Source organism: Rhynchophorus ferrugineus, unplaced genomic scaffold, assembly GCF_030347505.1.
Source record: "Rhynchophorus ferrugineus isolate W39M unplaced genomic scaffold, kcgeb_rfMv2 rfM3, whole genome shotgun sequence".
Classification (NCBI taxonomy): Eukaryota; Metazoa; Arthropoda; class Insecta; order Coleoptera; family Curculionidae; genus Rhynchophorus; species Rhynchophorus ferrugineus.
Genome location: NW_027472582.1, coordinates 17,747,703 through 17,766,757, shown reverse-complemented (window position 1 = coordinate 17,766,757; position 19,055 = coordinate 17,747,703). Strand labels below are relative to the sequence as shown.

The window sequence follows — 19,055 nt, the reverse complement described above, 5'->3', positions numbered from 1 at the left end:
TTTTATAATCAAGTTATAATTTAAGTAAAACAAGTAGCAATTTATAAAATTATCAGAGCTGTAACACACTCATGATAAACTAATAAAACAACAGTTATACTGTAAACACTTCACTCGACAGTCAGTAATATAAACGAAAATATTCCGAAAAACCAATAGCATAACACTGTAGCATTTTAAAACATCATAGAATTTCATGTATCACAAGTTTACAAGTAGATGAGAACTCTTATTAACGTCATTTGATGCCCTGAACTCAGATCTTCAATCCATATGTGAAGATTGGTTCCAGTTTCCGAGTTCGTGCATAACGGCAACATGACGCTCTTATAACAGCTGTTACTACTTCAAAACGTGTATAAATACAGAGACGGCGTTGCAAAGTAGATTCAAAATGTTTTTATTTACATCTGTGGATGTTATATGGTCAGTAAACGTGGAAAAATCATGACAAATGTACTCAACAATGCGAAGTTGCAGTACTTTGGTTTTTCTCTAGTAAACCCTGACAAACCGTGGATACTGATATTGTTTTGTAACGCGTGCAGAACAAAATTGTACAAATGGTCACTTGATGAAAATGTAAATTTCATATTGAACGCCAACATTATGGAGAGAACAACAAAATCTTCTATATGATTCTCTATTTATTGCTCGATTAATGTCATCAATATAAGTGTAGTAAACAGTACAGTATAAATATCCTAACGTATCATCAGTATCAAAGCCAATTCCACGTACGGACAGTGATCCTTTGCTAATTAGTCCAGGTACAAGCGTAAGAAACTCCCTAAGAACCTAATAAGTACTTAGCTAAGTAGTTTCCGAAACTATCATAAGCAAAAAAAGAAGGAATATTTGTCGAACCTGATATTCGAAAATGGTTGATGCAAAGTTTAGAAAATGTTCAACTCCTAATGAAATATCAGTGTGAGCATCATTTCAAAGTATTGATCACATCTTTGTCGGTAACCACAAATCATCAGAATACAAGCACGTATTCTAATATATTATGAGATACCAATGATGTCAAAAAGCGATACTGTAAGCGGTACCGTAAGTATTTTGTAAGTCAATTCATACGACACAAAATATTATATAAAGTATAAGTTTTTAGATCATTCCCATGTTCTTCAGGCTACTGGAAATAGTTTCTTGTGTTAGTCCCAACAATTTTGCATATTTTTATAAATAATACCTTCAAAATCTAGTCAAATTTTTTCAGCTGTCTAGAACGCTCTTTGTCTTCGATTTCAAAATCACCATCTTTAAAGCGTTCAAACTAGTATTCACATGTTGAAATCAATAGAGTACGGTCGCCATAAGCTTCACACATCATTCGATGAGTAATAAATCAATGTAGTAAAACTAACCGTATATGCTATTTACTCGGTACAAATTCAGACATTGTTAACGTAATAAAAAATGTTTTTTTCCACACTTAAAACGGTAAAATAACACATACTGATATGTGCAGCATGTCAATTAAGCTTCAACAAGCGGTTGGTTACAAATGTACCCTATGCAATTTAATACCTAGTAACACTGTCTATTGAAAATTCTTCAAAATTCAGATCTTTGTCGGTAACCACAAATCATCAGAATACAAGCACGTATCATAATACATTATGAGATACCAATGATGTCAAAAAGCCATACTGTAAGCGGTACCGTAAGTATTTTGTAAGTCATTTCATACGACACAAAATATTCAAGTTTTTAGATCATTCCCATGTTCTTCAAGCTACTGGAAATAGTTTCTTGTATTAGTCCCAACAATTTTGCATATTTTTATAAATAATACCATCAAATTCTAGTCAATTTTTTTTTCGGCTGTCTAGAACGCTCATTGTCTTCGATTTCAAAATCACCACTTTTAAAGCGTCGAAATTAGTACTCACATGTTGAAATCAATAGAGCATAGTCGCCATAAGCTTCGCACAGCATTCGATGAGTAATAAATCAATGTAGTAAAACTAACCGTACATGCTACTTAGTCAGTACAAATTCAGACAGTATCAACTTAATAAAAATGTTTTGTCCACTCTTCAGTAAAATAACACATACTGATATATGCAGCATGTAAATTAAGCCTCAACAAGCGGTTGGCTACAAATGTACCCTATGCAATTTAATACCTAGTAACACTGTCTATTGAAAATTCTTTAAAATTTACATCTTTGTCGGTAACCACAAATCATCGGAATGCAAGCACGTATCAAAATACATTATGAGATACCAATGATGCCAAAAAGCGATACCGTAAGTATTTTGGACGAAGACATGATAGGCGATTAATGTTGTACCCTAATGCGTGAAACAGGCCCCAAACAATGTAAAAGACCCAAGTCAACCACTGTTCATTTTTGATTAATTTTTTAAAATTCAGTACATGACTGTTAATGGCCAAAAATAGTTAAATAATAAATTCATTGAATATTTCGAAAACTAGAATCAATTTAAGAAACGGGCTGCTGATTTGAATTCAGTCCCCCAATTTGCCTTATAAACAGTTTTTGGTTGTTAGTAGTTGTTGACATGTAGAAAAAGAAATGGTTCTAAACAATATTTTACAGCTACAAGAAACGTACAGGAAATAATAAAATAGAATAGCCTAACCAGTCCTATCCTAATGAAAAAAATCATCATTATTCTGAAAACACTTGACTTCAAAAATTAGTTTCTAATATAAAGATTTTTAAGAAAACCCAATTCATTATTCATTGTCCTGCTACTGCAATAATTTTTCTATCGAAATCTCTCATTAGTACCACCATTTGAGTCAACTTTATACCTTGAACGTCGATATATATTCGTGCACCAATTCTCCTTTTAAAATACTTTGAGTTAAAAATGTTCTATCCGTCGGTAAGTTATTTATACTAAATATTTTCGAAATGCAGTTTCAATATTCCTTTTATAAGCCTTTCCAAAATATTCTTGAGCCATGGGTTTGAAATTATATTGTCCACAGTGCAAAATAATATTTCGCATATTTTTTTCGCTTTCTGGTTTAATGTTATCATATCCACAATGTGAATAGGCATTCTGGTAGTAACCAACTTCGACTGTTACGAATAACATATAAAATACGTGCTTGCCATACCAAAATTTAAACCAGTTTTTACATTTATTATTACAAATGACGTGTCCATTCTATTCTTCTGGAGATAGCAAACAGCTCACTACAAGAAGTGTATTGTTTCACGAAATAAATTGCCGACCTATTAATTTGGGTCTCCGTGTACAAAAAAAAATACAGGCTGCAGCGGAATGTTTAAGGACGACATTAAAAAAGAAAACGGAATAATTTATGCCCCATTCGGAACGCTCCTCCTCAAAAATGGATGAAGCTAAGGAACACGACATTTCATCATTTGAAAAAATAATTGAGAAAGAAAAAGGTTAGAATCAACATGAATTACTGCGCTCGATTCCCATTGAGACGGGCACATTTTTCTTTTGCCGAAATGTTTCTTTTTAATAATATGGTAAAATTACAGTAAAAGTTGAAATAGTAAATAATTAACGCTCTGAAATAATTATTTCAATACAAATTACTTCAATATTTTCGTTTAATATGGTGTGATGTTTTTTTCATGCAGAAGAAATTACGAAACTTATAACTGATATAACAAATATTTATGTACATTAAACGGTAATAGTTTTAATAAACAGTCAATTTTAAAAGTATGATTTTTCTGATAGCCTTTGCCTCATTAAATGCTTCTTAATTGACAGTTAATGAAACATGTTCATGTACTGGCAATATATACAAATTATATGGCAATCTCAGCATCACAAATTCAATAACAACATCAAGGAACCTCCAAACACACTTTAATAAGGAACAAATTTGTCAGAAGACATGGCGAATCAAAGAAAATGAAACTAAATATGATGTAGAGAGATCTACGCAGCAGAAGACATAAAATCACCAGTAAATATAAATAATTATCAGCTTCCCCAGGCAGAAGATGCATAGAAAAATAACATATTTATTAAATAAAAACAACTTGGTCTAATTCTATATCAAACGTATAGACTACCATACAAAGGTTCCAAGATAAAGAGTTGCGTGCCTTGGTCGATGCTATATACGATGTCTATAATGAAAAAATAAAGCGTCATGTCCCATTATAACCCATAAGTATTGTAATTCAAAGGGTTTATGTCAAGTACTTTGAAATAGTGTTAGTCCAACCCAATGTGCTTGATCATCATCTAAATGTGCAATATGATAATTTAAAGACTAAAACGTTTAATCCAATCTGATTAATGGACACATATAGATATCTCTATAGACTATTAGTTTTAAAGATTTTTTTTATCTGAAGCTTTATTGGGAAAAATAGGTACAACGTATTTTATTCAAAGCGATTTTTGCATCTCAAAATAATGATGTATATTCCCAGTAATCCACAAATCGTTCCATTTTTTGGAATCTTCATAAGGAATGAATCGCTGCTCGGGCAGATCATGACTCATATATGTCGAAACAAGTAATAATCGCAAGAGGCAAGATCTGGAGAATCGGCTGGTGGGGTTGTACTTCCTATACTTCCTATTTTAATGGTTCCAAATATGTTTTCACCAGTTTTGTAACATGCGATCAAATGATGTTATACTAAAGAATAACGTTGTTGTGTCTTTGCTTGGTTCCTCCGTTTCTCGCGTAGTGCCCGGCTTAATCGCATCAATTGTAGTCAATTACGATTCCCATTAAAGGTGTTTAACGAACTTTGCCTTTGGTGTAAATATTACCACTTTTAAAACGTCGAAAACAATTATTCACGTATCGATGGCTCATGGTTGCATTTTAACGTTTTTGTTGAATTTAGAGTTTTTTAATCTCGCTCTGATATATTCTATTAAAAGTATATTTCAATAATAACGTTAAATATATTAATTATTGTAATAAATAACTCAAATATCATTGGAATTATGTATTTTCCCAAAACTGATTCATATGGGTATAGTGACGTATCTTCTTGTTTTGCGACTTTAATGTTCTTATTTTATATTGTATACTTTTTTAACTTTGTGTCGGACGAATAATAATTCGCTTTAATTCACTTCATCTAACATAATTTTATATTTTGCGCTTATAGTCAACGAGAACAAACTAATAAGGCTTTGAAAATGTAACAAATTGTAACAACATGTAACTGTTGCGACTTTAGTTAATCATTTGATAAACTTAACTAAAAACAAGAAGAGCCCGTTTGATTGGCGCAGTGTTAAAGGCGACAGGACTGTCTGTCTGCTACTGTTTCGATAGTCGCGGGTTCTAATCTTGCTGGGGCAAGGTGTGATTGTTTAACATTTGTGATTATCTTTAGGCAAGAGTACAAAATCCGACAAGGAAAATGATTCCAATCACGCCAGTAAACCAGGGTAACACCTAATATATTCTGGGATGATTTCTAAGTTGCTCACTCGCCAGTCGGTAGGCTTAATGTAGAGTACCGTGGTTCGGACTCCACGTAAAACAGTAGGTCCAGTCAAGATAATCCCTTGTGGGTAAAAAGGAGAGTTTAAAATACATATAAAAAACAAGAAGAATTGATCTAATGTTTTATTTAGAATTTTAGTCATTTTTTATTGTGATATCAAAAATGTTCACACTCACCTCTATTTCAGAATATTAAAGAAAATTTTCTAAATGTTCTAAATTAATAAACTATAATATTTAACACGTCACACTTTTATTTTGTTTACAATACGAACTGAATAAAACAGACTTTTATTGAAATGATGGACAAAAAATGGCAAAATTAATTTAAATAAAATACTAAAACTATATATATTGAAAAACGAGTAGCCTAGGAGAGAATTTATATCTGAACGAAGACTGCATGTTATTCTACATGTTAAATTAGTACAACACTTTTTTTGCTCAATAATGTGAAATAGTTGTACAATTGTGCTAACGATATAACAACTGTAAATTCTAAGAAATTTAGAGATTAGTAAACTACTTTCTGTGTAATTCTCTATTTAATCATTACTTATAAGTAAAATACCAGCACAATAATTTCATTTTAATTTTAGAAATCAATAATAAATAAGTAATAAATATATAAATAAGTTAATAAGTTAATAAATAAGTTAATAATATCATGGCATTTCTTTAATATTTTATCATGTGTATCACACCTAATATATCGCCTTATCAAAAATTGTATCATTCTTATTAAATTTGTAATAAATTGTTGAAGATGAAGATAAAAGTTAGTTTTCTAATAATGGATCATAAAATGGAAACGGAAACTGTATTTTTCCTCCACTTTTGGCTTAATCCGAAATTTCTCTCAGTTCTCGCTCACAGTGGGCAATAAAATCCGTCGTAAATTATATTAATTTGTATCGCGAAATTATATTCTGTAAAACAAGCTCGGACTGAAAAGAGGCGGTTTAAATTCGACAATAAAAAGCTACGTAAATTAACTTACAACTAAAAATTGATATTTTTTGCAATATATCGTGTTATATTCGCTTATTAAAGAATGTTATATTTTAAACCAATAATCAAATAATAAAATTCTTCTTCTTTTATTATGTTTTTTGTTTTCTCTTTATCCACCAGTCTGGGCCGAACTTAGATAATGTAAAACGGAGACTATTCTAGAAGACATTCGGTATTATCCAACTTGGCTATTGGTATTACAGAAATAGTTAGTCTTTGTCAGATTCTACCCTCTCCTGGAGTTATCCATATCATAACAAATTCTTTGAAAAAATTCAAACCTGTAACTCAGTTTTATTGTACTTTAAGGCAACTCGTTATCGTTATTTAGATAGATTCGTTGCTTATTAAACAACTCTTAGGGTAAATAGATGTGGCTCGGTAAATGGAGGTAAAACTAAATAAAACAGTGATTTTTATATTATGTGACCGTTATTTATTGTCAAGATAAAAAAATATAGAAAATACAAAATAGATAAAACGGATGGCAGCGGTGTTACCTGGAGACGAGGCTTGGGCAGTCGATGGTGGCACGTCTAAACCAAACGATGGTCGGTTACTGAATAATTGGAAATACCCTTCAATAGCATCCCAGATAAATATCTCGAAGTTGCCAGCTATGCGTTATCGTGTTCTAGTTGGCGCTGTTGGCAACCCGCCCGTGTTCAACATCTGGGATTATATTTCCGGGTATTTTGTAGACATTCTTCAAGGTCGCTACAATACTCCCCTGCCAGAATTTTACATACAATTATTTTAAACAAATAAAAATACAAAAATGTATGAAAAATACAATCAAATACAGTACAATATACTGATATGCCAAACAAAATGTGCTGCATGAAAAAGGCTTTAAAACATATGATAAATCAAAACGGTTGTGGTTGGTACGATTGCGATCTGGTACGGCTTTTGAAATCTTTCGGTCCTACAGATACCGTTGCTTCATCGTCGCTTTGATACTTGAATGTGGCCTTCGACGATGTTGAAAACAGGCTATTTTTTGAACAGGGCTCCCGTAATCGACTCTGAGGGAGGTGCTCTTGTTCGACGACATGGTAGCTTATTTTCTTCGACGACGAGAGGTTGGCAATTCTGGTACCTCGGCGAAGACATGATGAATCTGCGGTGACTGCAATCGGTACCTAGCTTCTGTAGCTGCTCTGTGACTAATCTGTAGTCTCATACGTTACGGTAATTGAGAAAAAACAAATAACGACGGTATCAGACCGAAGCCTTTCAGATCAAAATGTCTGCCAATATAACGAAAACGGCGAGCGAAGGAAGACATTATGATTTAAACATAGTGCCGTATGAAATGTTTAGTCGAGACGCTAATGATTAAATAGTGATATTAATATCTCTAAGAGTTCAAAAGATTTTGAAAGAAATAAAATTTGGACAGAAAAGTTTTTAAAAAAATGGAATGGAAATAATAAAATAAAATTTAAGGTCCATTATTCCAGCACTAAAATAAAATTTAATGAGGAACAAATGTTTGAATTAATGCAATGCTGAACGAACAAAAGTAAAATCGAAGAAAAATAGTTTTAAAAATATTGAAAACGTTGAAACAAAAAATATAACGGCTACGTAAAATAAACCATGTTGCACGTACCCTCCATTCAGGAGTCCAAACCCAATTTTGCGAAAGATCACGTCGGGGCCACCACTTTAGGGTAAATAGATATGGCTCGGTGAATGGAGGTAAAACGAAATGAAACAGTGGTGTTTACATTATGTGACCGTTAATTATTGGCAAGATAAAAAATATAGAAAATATAAAATAGATAATACGGATGGCAGCGGTTTTACCTGGAGACGAAGCTTGGGCAATCAATGGTGGCACGTCTAAACCAAATGATGATCTGTTACTGAATGATTGGAAATAATCTTCAATAATATCCCAGATAAAGGTCTCGGAGTTGCCAGCTATTCATTATCGGGTTCTAGTTGGCGCTGTTGGCACCTCGCCCGTGTTCAACATCTGGGATTATATTTCTGGGTATTTTGTAGGTACAAACTAAACAACTTAACTAATAAAAAGCCAACACACGCCATAGATGACGTCGAATAAATTACCAATTGCAGTTTGTAAAACTGTTAAATGTCTTTTTATCGTAGATGGAGTCTGATGCTCATTAACCCAATGTGAAAATTATAAAAATAATATAAATACACAAAACCAAATATAAAGCCACAAAACTCTGTAAACCACAATTCTAAGTTGATTTAGCAACTTTGATAAGATAACTTTTAATGACGGGCTATAGAAGTATATTATTTATCAAAAGCTATATTTTTATGTCTCGTGTCTGATCAGTGTCATAGCCATTTTAAATAATACTTGCTTTAAGCCAATTGTTTGTCGTTCGCAATATCCCTAGTTCATAATTATGTTCAGTTTTAGTAGTTTACAACACATTGTCACTTCATAATACCTTCTAATATTTTATACAAAGCTTTACCTTGGCGTCAATTCATGAACTTCGTTGCTTCTGCATCATTATGGTGACTTTTAAACATCTAGAGACGAGCAATTTGTTAACATTATTATTTAGCAAGATTTTCTTGACTTGAATGTTTATCCTATAACCCGAATGTTATGTTTTTCCCGGCTCACATAATTTTAAAAGCAAAATTTGGCAAAATTTAACAAAATAAAATAATATTCCATGCTGTTATTGGAAATTAACTCTTAAATACCTATTGTTGTATACTATAGGTCTAACTTATCAAATAAAAATACTAGCTGTCATTATTAGCATTCATACAGAATTTATGTATACATCTAATATTAAAATAGGAAATGGTAAAGAGGATATTGTCAACATACATTATAAACTATCATATTTTTTTGTTTAATACCGCATGATTTGAGAGAGATATTTTTATTTTTAACGGATTTCATTTTTAATGATATGCAGAAAATTGTACTACTTATTCAATATCTTCAATGGTGTCGTTATCTCGAAATAGAATTAAATGAAATACTGATGAATGTATTTATTGGCAATGTACAGTATTTTGAAATATACTAACGTCTACTATGTTTCAAAATTATCAAAATCTCCTGAAATTATTTCTAAAAGCTTCCTAAAATTAACAGCGCCTAATATTTATTTCCAAAATGTACAAGAGAATACCCATAAATATACATGTTATAAATTCGATATATAATTAAACCCTCCCTAATCCATCACAAATGTTTGCCAAAATACGAACAAAAACAGCGAAAAAATAACAACGCCCTCAAATTAATATTCCAGTCCAAATCGATAAAATTTGATATTCAGATTCAATGAATATCCATATCGTTCCCAATATTTTCTTTTGGTATAGTTTCTTCCCAGTAGAAACAGAAAAATGATACCGAAGCTAAATTACCTAAGAACTTATTTAGACCTTTATTATTGTACGCTTGATTTTCAATGACTGACACCTTCATTGGCATGTCTGAATGAGCAAAAAATCAGCGGTAGTAAATAGTAAAACTATAGACCTGAAAAAATGTTGATGAAATTGTTAAAAATATGCTTAACTTAATTGGATTGTATAAATTAAGAAAACGTATTAAGACAATATTATATTTGATTAATGAATTTTTAACAGATAAAAGTATAATATTTAATGATTTCAAAAATGTGTATAAACTCATATACAGATATATTACAATGTTGTTATTATGTGTTGTTGGCCATAGACAAATTAAATTAAATTAAATACAAAGAGTGAACTCATTTTTTCAAGTTAAACTTAGACTAACTCTATATTTTTAACGGCGGAATATTTGGTCGAAATGACTCTATCAAAATCCATTATATTTTTTAGAGAATATTTAGATCCGAAAGACTTCTTGTCTACATGAAATGATTTTATTTGTTAACAGATGCCCCAAATGCATCTTATTGGTGCCTGATTTTAATCATGTGACCTAACATTGATGGTATGACAGGTCAATCCAAAAGCCTGACACATAGATGGCGCTACTAAAATTAAATACATGTTTTTTAGTTTCTAGTTTTAGTTAGTATAAATTTGACAGCTATCGGATCATTGGTCTGCGAATTGCAGCATTTTTAGTGAAGCAACTTTTATTATTGTGAAAAAAAAATTAATAAAAAAGAATTTCGTGTGTTGATAAAATATTGCTTTTTAAAGCGAAAAATACAGTTGAAGCAAAAACTTGGCTTGATGCTGAGTTTTCGGACACTGCCCCAGGAAAATCAACCATCAAGGATTGGTATGCTAAGTTTAGACGTGGTGAAATGAGCACCGAAGACGGTGGACGCAGTGGATACCCAAGAGGTTGTAACCGACGAAATTATTTAAAAAATCCACAAAATGATTTTGAATGACCACAAATTGAAACTGAATGAAATAGCAGACACTCTAAAGATATAAGGTAATAATCCCGAGTTTTTTCGTCGATATGTGACAATGGATGAAACATGGCTCCATCATTTCACTCCGAAGTCCAATCGACAGTCATCCGAGTGGACTGCATACAATGAAACCGCTCCAAAGGGTTAGAAAACGCAACAGTCGGCTGACAAAGTTATGGCATCTGTATTTTGGGATTCACATGGAATAATTTTTATTGACTATCTTGAAAGAGGAAGGACCATCAACAGCGACTATTACATAGCGTTATTGGACCATTTGAAGGACGAAATCACCGAAAAACGACCGCGTTTGAAAAAAAAAGAAAGTGCTGCTTCACCAAGACAACGTACCGTGTCATAACTCAGTGAAAACGATGGCAAAAATCCATGAATTGGGCTTCAAATTGCTTCCTCATCCACCGTATTCTGCAGATCTGGACCCCGACTATTTCCTTCTCAAATCTCAAAAGAATGCTCGCTGGAAAGAAATTTTCGTCGAATGAAGAGGTGATCGCCACCTATTTTGAAGCAAAGGACAGATCGTACTACAAAAATGGTATTGAAAAGTTGAAGGGTCGCAATAATCAGTGTATCACCCTTGAAGACAATTATGATGAATAACAAAAAATAATTTTGCCAAAAAAAAAAACGTGTTTTACTATGGTAGATCGGGAATTTTTCAATTGACCTGTTAAAAGGCAGGCCTCTCTTTCTTACACAGGTAATGTTTTTCTTTGCATCAATGAAAATCTAGCTATATACAATATTACGATAATAAGTCCTTGTGGGAATAATAGGATGCCATTCTTCTCTAGCAACATTTAATAGGATAGAAAAGTGTTAAAGTACGTGTAAAAAATAAATCTACGTATCCACATAAAAACTGTAAAAGTTATACTATAGTTTTGAAATTATAAAATTTGTAATTACTTAAACTATATCACTTCTGCAAAATTAAAAAATATCAGGTAATAATGAGAGAATAATTAGATAATTGCTGTTTAAGATTGAAAATATGGGTATTATTAATAAGATTTAGAAATATATGATGCTACAAATTCATATTAATTTTATTTCAACCTAGATGACAGTGCGAACTTATTACTTATATCTATCTTTTTTTCCGAATTTTGCGAATTTTCTCCAACAATAACTATAGCCGCTTTGTCGATTGTAGGTGAATTAAACCTCCTCGCGTACTCATCGACATATGGGTCTGGCGATCTCATTCTATTATATTTTTAACATTTTGGCCAAATCGTTGTCCTGATGAAGAAACGTTTTTAGTTCCTAAGGCCCTTGAGCGCTTATCAATTTTCTCATCCAGAGTGTCCATAAAATAAATTTGTAAGAATTGGTGATCTGCATTTAGTAGTAGTAAGAGCGCTCCTAATAAATTATTAGAATCATTTCCCATCCCAGAATCTAAGGAGCTAATTGATCTGGTAATGGCAATATTACTCTTCTATCGGTACAACATAAACCAGCAAATTTACTACAATATTTTAATGCTAAACAATAATTACACTGGATTGCCATTTCCTCAATACAATTTAATTTGATGTCACTATAACCTATTTTCGAACGAACTAATAAATATGTAACAACCAATAAATATATCGATCCTGTAACGGTGTGTATGATAAAACAAAGTTGTGGCTATTATATTTTTTTCTCTCACTTATTCTATATTTTCTCAACATATAAATATGTATAATAATAATTGTGTATTAATCCTTGGACCCAATCGGCCAGCCGTTTTTCGAGTCTAACGAATATCAATTAATTTATATATATAGAAGATAATCAACGTTTTAGAGTTTTAGAGACATTTGATGGTTGTGAGATAATCTAGCAGTTGTCAACGAGATATGATATTAAATACGTTTAAATTAAATATGAATTAGTCCAGAAACAAACAATTGTGTTACACATTACATCTCCTTGCTCTAATTCTAATGCGACATGCTTGCCCCACTTATATACCAAGAACTATATTTCATCTCACAACTTATTAAATCATAACCATAAAAAATAACCAATATTTATCTAACCGATAACAAAGATGACCATCACGGTGATGTCATTCTGTCTTATTGTAAGGCATGATGGCACAAAGAGGGAAGATATATGTACCCAGTAGGAAATAAATTTTAGTTAAAGTCATAAAATTCGAGCTGATGGCGAAACACGAGCCAATATCGGCACAGTATTTTCCTGTTTTATTGTATTTTATTCGCTTGCTTCTTAAACATGTAAATAAAAATGTTATCAGAACGAAACAAAGAAACGTAACAGACAGTTTACGCCTTTTTATGTCGGATCCTTTCTGTCAGATTGATTTTATATTTATAACAATAAAATGTAATATATCAGGTATATATATATATATATATATATATATATATATATATATATATTTAATATTGATTATAATTCCGATTACTGGTTTAATAAAAATAATATTCAAAAAATAAAGTCAAAAATCCCGAAATATAATAAATAACCCTCCTATATAAAATTAAGTGAAAATTAAGGTGATACTAGTAATTAATCTACGGTATTAAATTTTTCACTTTTTAATATTTTATAGGAACATAAAAAAATATATTTCCTAAGCTACTTGGAGTCAATGAATCCATTATAGTTGTTTATTTTTTCATCGTCCATTTTCAATTCAAAAAATTGCATAATAAAAATCTCCTTGAAATACCATCCACATTCATTTTCTCTAATCAGGGTACGACAAACAAGATTTTTTCCTTTAGGGAATAAACTGGGGCTTAGCATAATCTTATAATAGAGAACAAGGAGTTATTATGAGATCCATTTTCCTTATTTCTTGGGGAATTTCTTTTTGTTTTCGTACGTCTTCCGAGCGGAATGGCTAAAAATTCGTTGTTTCCTTTTTTTCTGGAAAACAAACATAACTTAATATTGACTGGACTTAAAGTTACAATTTCACAACAACAAATTAACCGTATTAGACATTGACTGTAATTTTTACTCCAAAATTATCTTATTTATATTATATAAGTAATATAAGGAACTTATTAATTAACGGTGATTTATTTATAATTTATAAGTAAAACATAAAATCCATAACAAAAGTTGTAAAAACAATTACTGATGTTTTATAGAAATATTGTATTAATTTAAACACTGAGACAATTAATACGTCATTAATTTTATTTAGTCACGGAAATAAATTATTTTGCGCTAAATGAAATATAATAGAAATGCATATGACTCAATTTTAATATATACTGCATTAATAGTTCTATAAATTGTTATAGTTCCTCATCAAATTAGTTTTACATGTTGAATTGCATTTTGTATTTGTAGAAATAGAAGTGAAATGTCTTAAGGACTGTCTCACAATCCATCATATCACCATCTCTCTCGTACTCTGTTTAGAGAAAAATGGGGTATATCGAATACTAAAACTATTTTATACAACTACAAAATTTTATTTGATTTGTTGTTTCTGAAGTAAAAATTGATGATAATACAGGTCTGCAAAAATATTTAGGAACTGTTTAGGTATTGTATAGTTATATTGCAAGTTACATATACTTACAACCGTAAATTTAATTTTTTCATCATTTTTGGTATATAAATGTCCGGTTATGGCATTCAATATACATGTACCAAAACAACAGATGATAAAACTTTATATTGGATACTGACCGAGTGCTAATCATCATATTTATTAATCCAGTTATTAATTTTAAGTTTCTAAATTTCTATTCCTGTAATTTAAATTTTAATGTCTCTAGTAAAAACAATCGAAAATGTCTCAGATTTATGCATAGAGACTGTTACAACTTACATTCAGCTGACAAAACATGATAAGAATATATGAATATAAAAGATACTGAAGGTATTAATGGGATCATTCTTGAGTAGATTTATAAAAATATATATTACTCAAAGCTAATATTATGAAATAATAAAAACACCTTATTTTACATGTTCTATTTATATTTCCAATTCGGTAATTTCAAATTTTTGCGATTGACGTCTGATTCCAACGTCTAAATTAGCATTCAGGTGTTGAAATCGACCACTCACACACAGACTAAGGAACAAAGCCCGTCAGTGACGCTTCAACATGAAATTGCTCACAAATGTGCGCGATGTGATTTAGTACACATTAATACCATTTGTTGTAAATCCTTTAAAATTAACTCTTTAATTTATATTATCTACTAAACATCGCTCAAAATTAATTACCATTCACACTAATATTATGTAATATAAAGCAATATATTCGTTATAAATAATATTGAATGGAGAAATGATCTATTACAACAATATATAACAAGCAAATAAAAACAAAACTCACATAATAAAAATGTAGGGAAAACGTTTCCCAGTGCCTCAGAATAATAGCAATGTTTATTTTCATTTTTTTTATTTTGTTAAGCATTGTCTACATGAACGTTTTGCCGCATAACTTGCAACAAAAACATCCGCTTTCCCTATTTTTAAAATAGTTACCCAACTTTCGCTAAAAACAGAGAAAAGCATTCCAATTCAATGTACACTTTTGTATGAAACATTTCAGTTTTTAACTCACCGAATCATAAAACAAACATTATACTCCATTTTAAATTAAATTCCAACAACAATACAACACAACTTCGTGAAATATTAAATAGAATACGGATAATTTCCGTAATTTAAGTCATAAATATCCAATTGATGCCAATTTACCTCGCGAACTAAATTACAAACTATGACTTCAATGAACAAATATAATGAGACTGGACTCAACGTTTCAACTGCGTTGCTTTAATATTGATCCCAATTTGTATTCCAAACCGCATCGTCATGTTCAAATAAATTTTGTTAAAGACAATTATATTGTCATTATTTTGTGCAGCATTATAACTACATATTAATACAATCAAAATCTTGTAGTATCAAAATATGATTTTTCTATTGCAAATATGTAATTTAAGAGTAAAATATGTTTCATTAATAGTTTGTTATTTGATAAGTATCTAGCGTAATAGTATACTCATACTTTAGTTGATCTGTCCAAGAGCACTTATGAAAAAAAGAAATGGTTATCATATGTGTAGAAATTATGATAAAAATGATATAACGCACCTAGAAAACTGCACCTAATAATATAAATAAGTGGACTCAGATATGAAAAATAGAAGTCAACGAGTAAGGGTAAATCAGTGCATATTTAATTCGTTACCATACAACAACAATACAAATTGACTACAATGAATACAACAAAAATATGTATATACCAATATGAATAATGCTATTACCTTACAGTACATACAGTAACAACGTAGCTTGGGATGAATCTTGATGCGAACCTTCCTTGGAAAGAACATATCAAAAAGAAAATAAAACAGCTCGAATTGAAATACAAAAAAAAAGATTGTTTGGAAGAAAATCAAAATTATCCGTACAAAATAAATTGCTGCTGTAGAAACAAATACTAAAACCTATACGGACCATATCTTACATTACCTATATCTTCGAATTCCAACAGTCACAGAGGAAATTAAGAAATTCGAAATAAGAAAAGACATGAGGAAAGACTCCGCACCAACGTAGTTACCAACACCGAAGTACTGTAACTCTTAGATAATACTTAACTAGAGCTCAGGCTCAAGAGAACCAAACTATCTGAACTTCTTCATAGATGGATATTTTTTAGGTGGCTTTTAATTTCGCTCGACTCTTGAAATACTTCTTCATTGATGCTTTACTAGAGTACTTGTGAAAGATAACAGTTCGTACAAAATCAAAAATTCTGTTGCGCTTATGGTAATGAGTGAATTGAACGGCAGTATCAGAATTTCTTTTCATTCCCGATTCTTGAAAATGTCGATGAAGCAGAACAAAACTAAACATCAAACAAAAAGACTGGATATCAAAGAAGTTCGATTAAATTGGTTTGCCTCTGAATTAACACATAAAATATAATGTGCAGAGTGTATGTTAGTGAATCGCTGCTAAAAAGGAAAGAAATGCAGTCGATGAATTATTATGGACAATCCAAAATGGATCACGTATGGACAGATCGCGATCAAAGCCCTTAGAATCTTCATAAGCGATTGAAAATCCTGCATTCACATCTAGGGCGATGACACTAAATGTTTGTAAACTAACTTGTGTAAACTAAGTGTTCGATGGAATTTGAAAGGAATCGTTGGTCGTAATCCAATCGAAACATTAATTCAAATATATATTGACAAAACCTAAGGCAACTGAAGAAGATGAACTGAAAACGAAATTAAAAAAAAAACGGTTAAAAAATTAAATGCTCTATAAAGTAGACGGTGTGTTCCATCAATGGCAACTCAGATCATTTGTTACCAGGCAGTAATTTAGAAATGCTAACTATGAAGTTTTAATGCATTCATCGTATATCCCGCACCCTGAATTATATTATTCAAAGGTTCGCAAGTCTGTGATAAAAGCAGTTGGAAAAATAAATTCTTTCAATTTTTCGCCCAGAAAACTAAAAGGTTCTACAGTGAGAAAATTATGACTTTACGTTAAAGTCGAAAGAGATTATCGATATTTGGTGATTAATGTGTGGCTCATAATTATATGACATAGACAACGTGATATCAACACCATGCAATATAGTACATCCGCAAAAAGTATTGGCAATACTGCTTATGCCTAAATAATGCGATGCGTATGTATTTCTCAGGTTAGATAGCAAGTCTTGTATATTATAATTTAGTGTATTATACGCTTTGTTTTGATACGGTTAAAATAAGAGATTGGTAAAAGGAGTAATCTCTCATGTTCACGAGCGACAGTATCCACGGCAATGACCTCATAAACAAGACAAATTAGATTTGTTTTGTTCGTAATTTATTTTTGTGTATATTATTATATTATTTATATTGATATAAAATTATATTATTATTTTTTTATTGTTTAGGCTCAGCGCCGACCTCAAACTGATCAGTTGGTAGTAGTTAAAATAATATTGTAAATAGATAAATAGAATAAGCTAAATTGTGCGTATATAGTAGAATATAAAGTACGTGTTGTAGATACGTTCAATTTAATAGTTAAATTTTTTCTTTATTATTATATAGTTATTAGAGCGATTATTATGTATATATTTTATTTTAAAACGTTTGTGTTAAAAATCTAAATTTGATTTTTTTTAAATTTTAGTGAGTTCCTTATTTATTTTTTAAAATTGGTTCAATTTTTTCGTCAAAATGTTTTTTTCTCTTTTTAGTGTTAGGTGTTTATGCAATAAATTACGCAGTTATTTTGTTAAGTATTGCAATGAATATCCCAAATTAAATTACAGCCCGTATGACGAAAAATATGAATAAAGAAACAATGATTGGAAATAAGAAATACTTCAGGCTCTTGGTCCGCTATCTAGACTAGGTGATTTGACAAAATGTTTGAATCAAACCCAAAAAAAGTCGCTGCCATATTGGGAATCGACCCCGCGACCTCCACGTGTGTGTTTAACGTTATAACTTTTCATATAATATGGGTAGTGCTTAGAAAGCAAACCAAACGGATTTTACACTGCACTACTTCCGATTTTTCGTCACCTTAGTTCAGCAATTTTAATTAATAACATCATACCCAAATATCTGATTATTTTAGATAAAAAATAGGTAAAAAAATTGTAAATGCCTTTAAATTTGAAGTATCCCCTCTATTTCCCCCCTTCTACCGATCAGATCCTGACTTCTCCTGAAAAAAGAATTTTGAAAAGCGGTCCATAATTGACGGATAAATCGTCGAACATTAAAAAAAAGCAAGCAAACATAGAACTCCTCCTTTTTGAAGTCGGTTGATGCATGATGAGAATTCCGCAGATTCAACATTCATGATAGGGATGCTATTGCCAACGCTAAGCTGCTTAAGAAAAAGACGGTATGGTCCGGTGAATAATCGTTTACATAGGTTCCTACAAACGGACGGGTTTATGTATGGAGAATTCCAAAAGAAGCTTTCGATCCGAAGTGCCTGCTTCTAATTTAGGTGGTAACATCGGGTATTTAGTTGGTCCTCTCATTCGTATCACTTACCAGACTACTACAAACATATCAACATCCTCAACGATGCAGTATAGACATAGCTAACAAGATTCAGTCTTGGTTTGAGGAGTACCAGAATACCACTATAATTTAACAGTTATAGGAAGTGTGGCGACCGCCACGACCCTTTAGGCCACC

General features: G+C 31.2%; 1 protein-coding gene across 7 annotated transcripts in view; it reads right to left on the bottom strand.

Annotated features, from left to right (window-relative positions):
• The window catches only part of Cngl (Cyclic nucleotide-gated ion channel-like), a 444,433-nt gene that overhangs the window by 388,150 nt on the left and 37,228 nt on the right, over window positions 1–19,055 (bottom strand). The gene's annotated exons all lie outside the window — the stretch shown is intronic.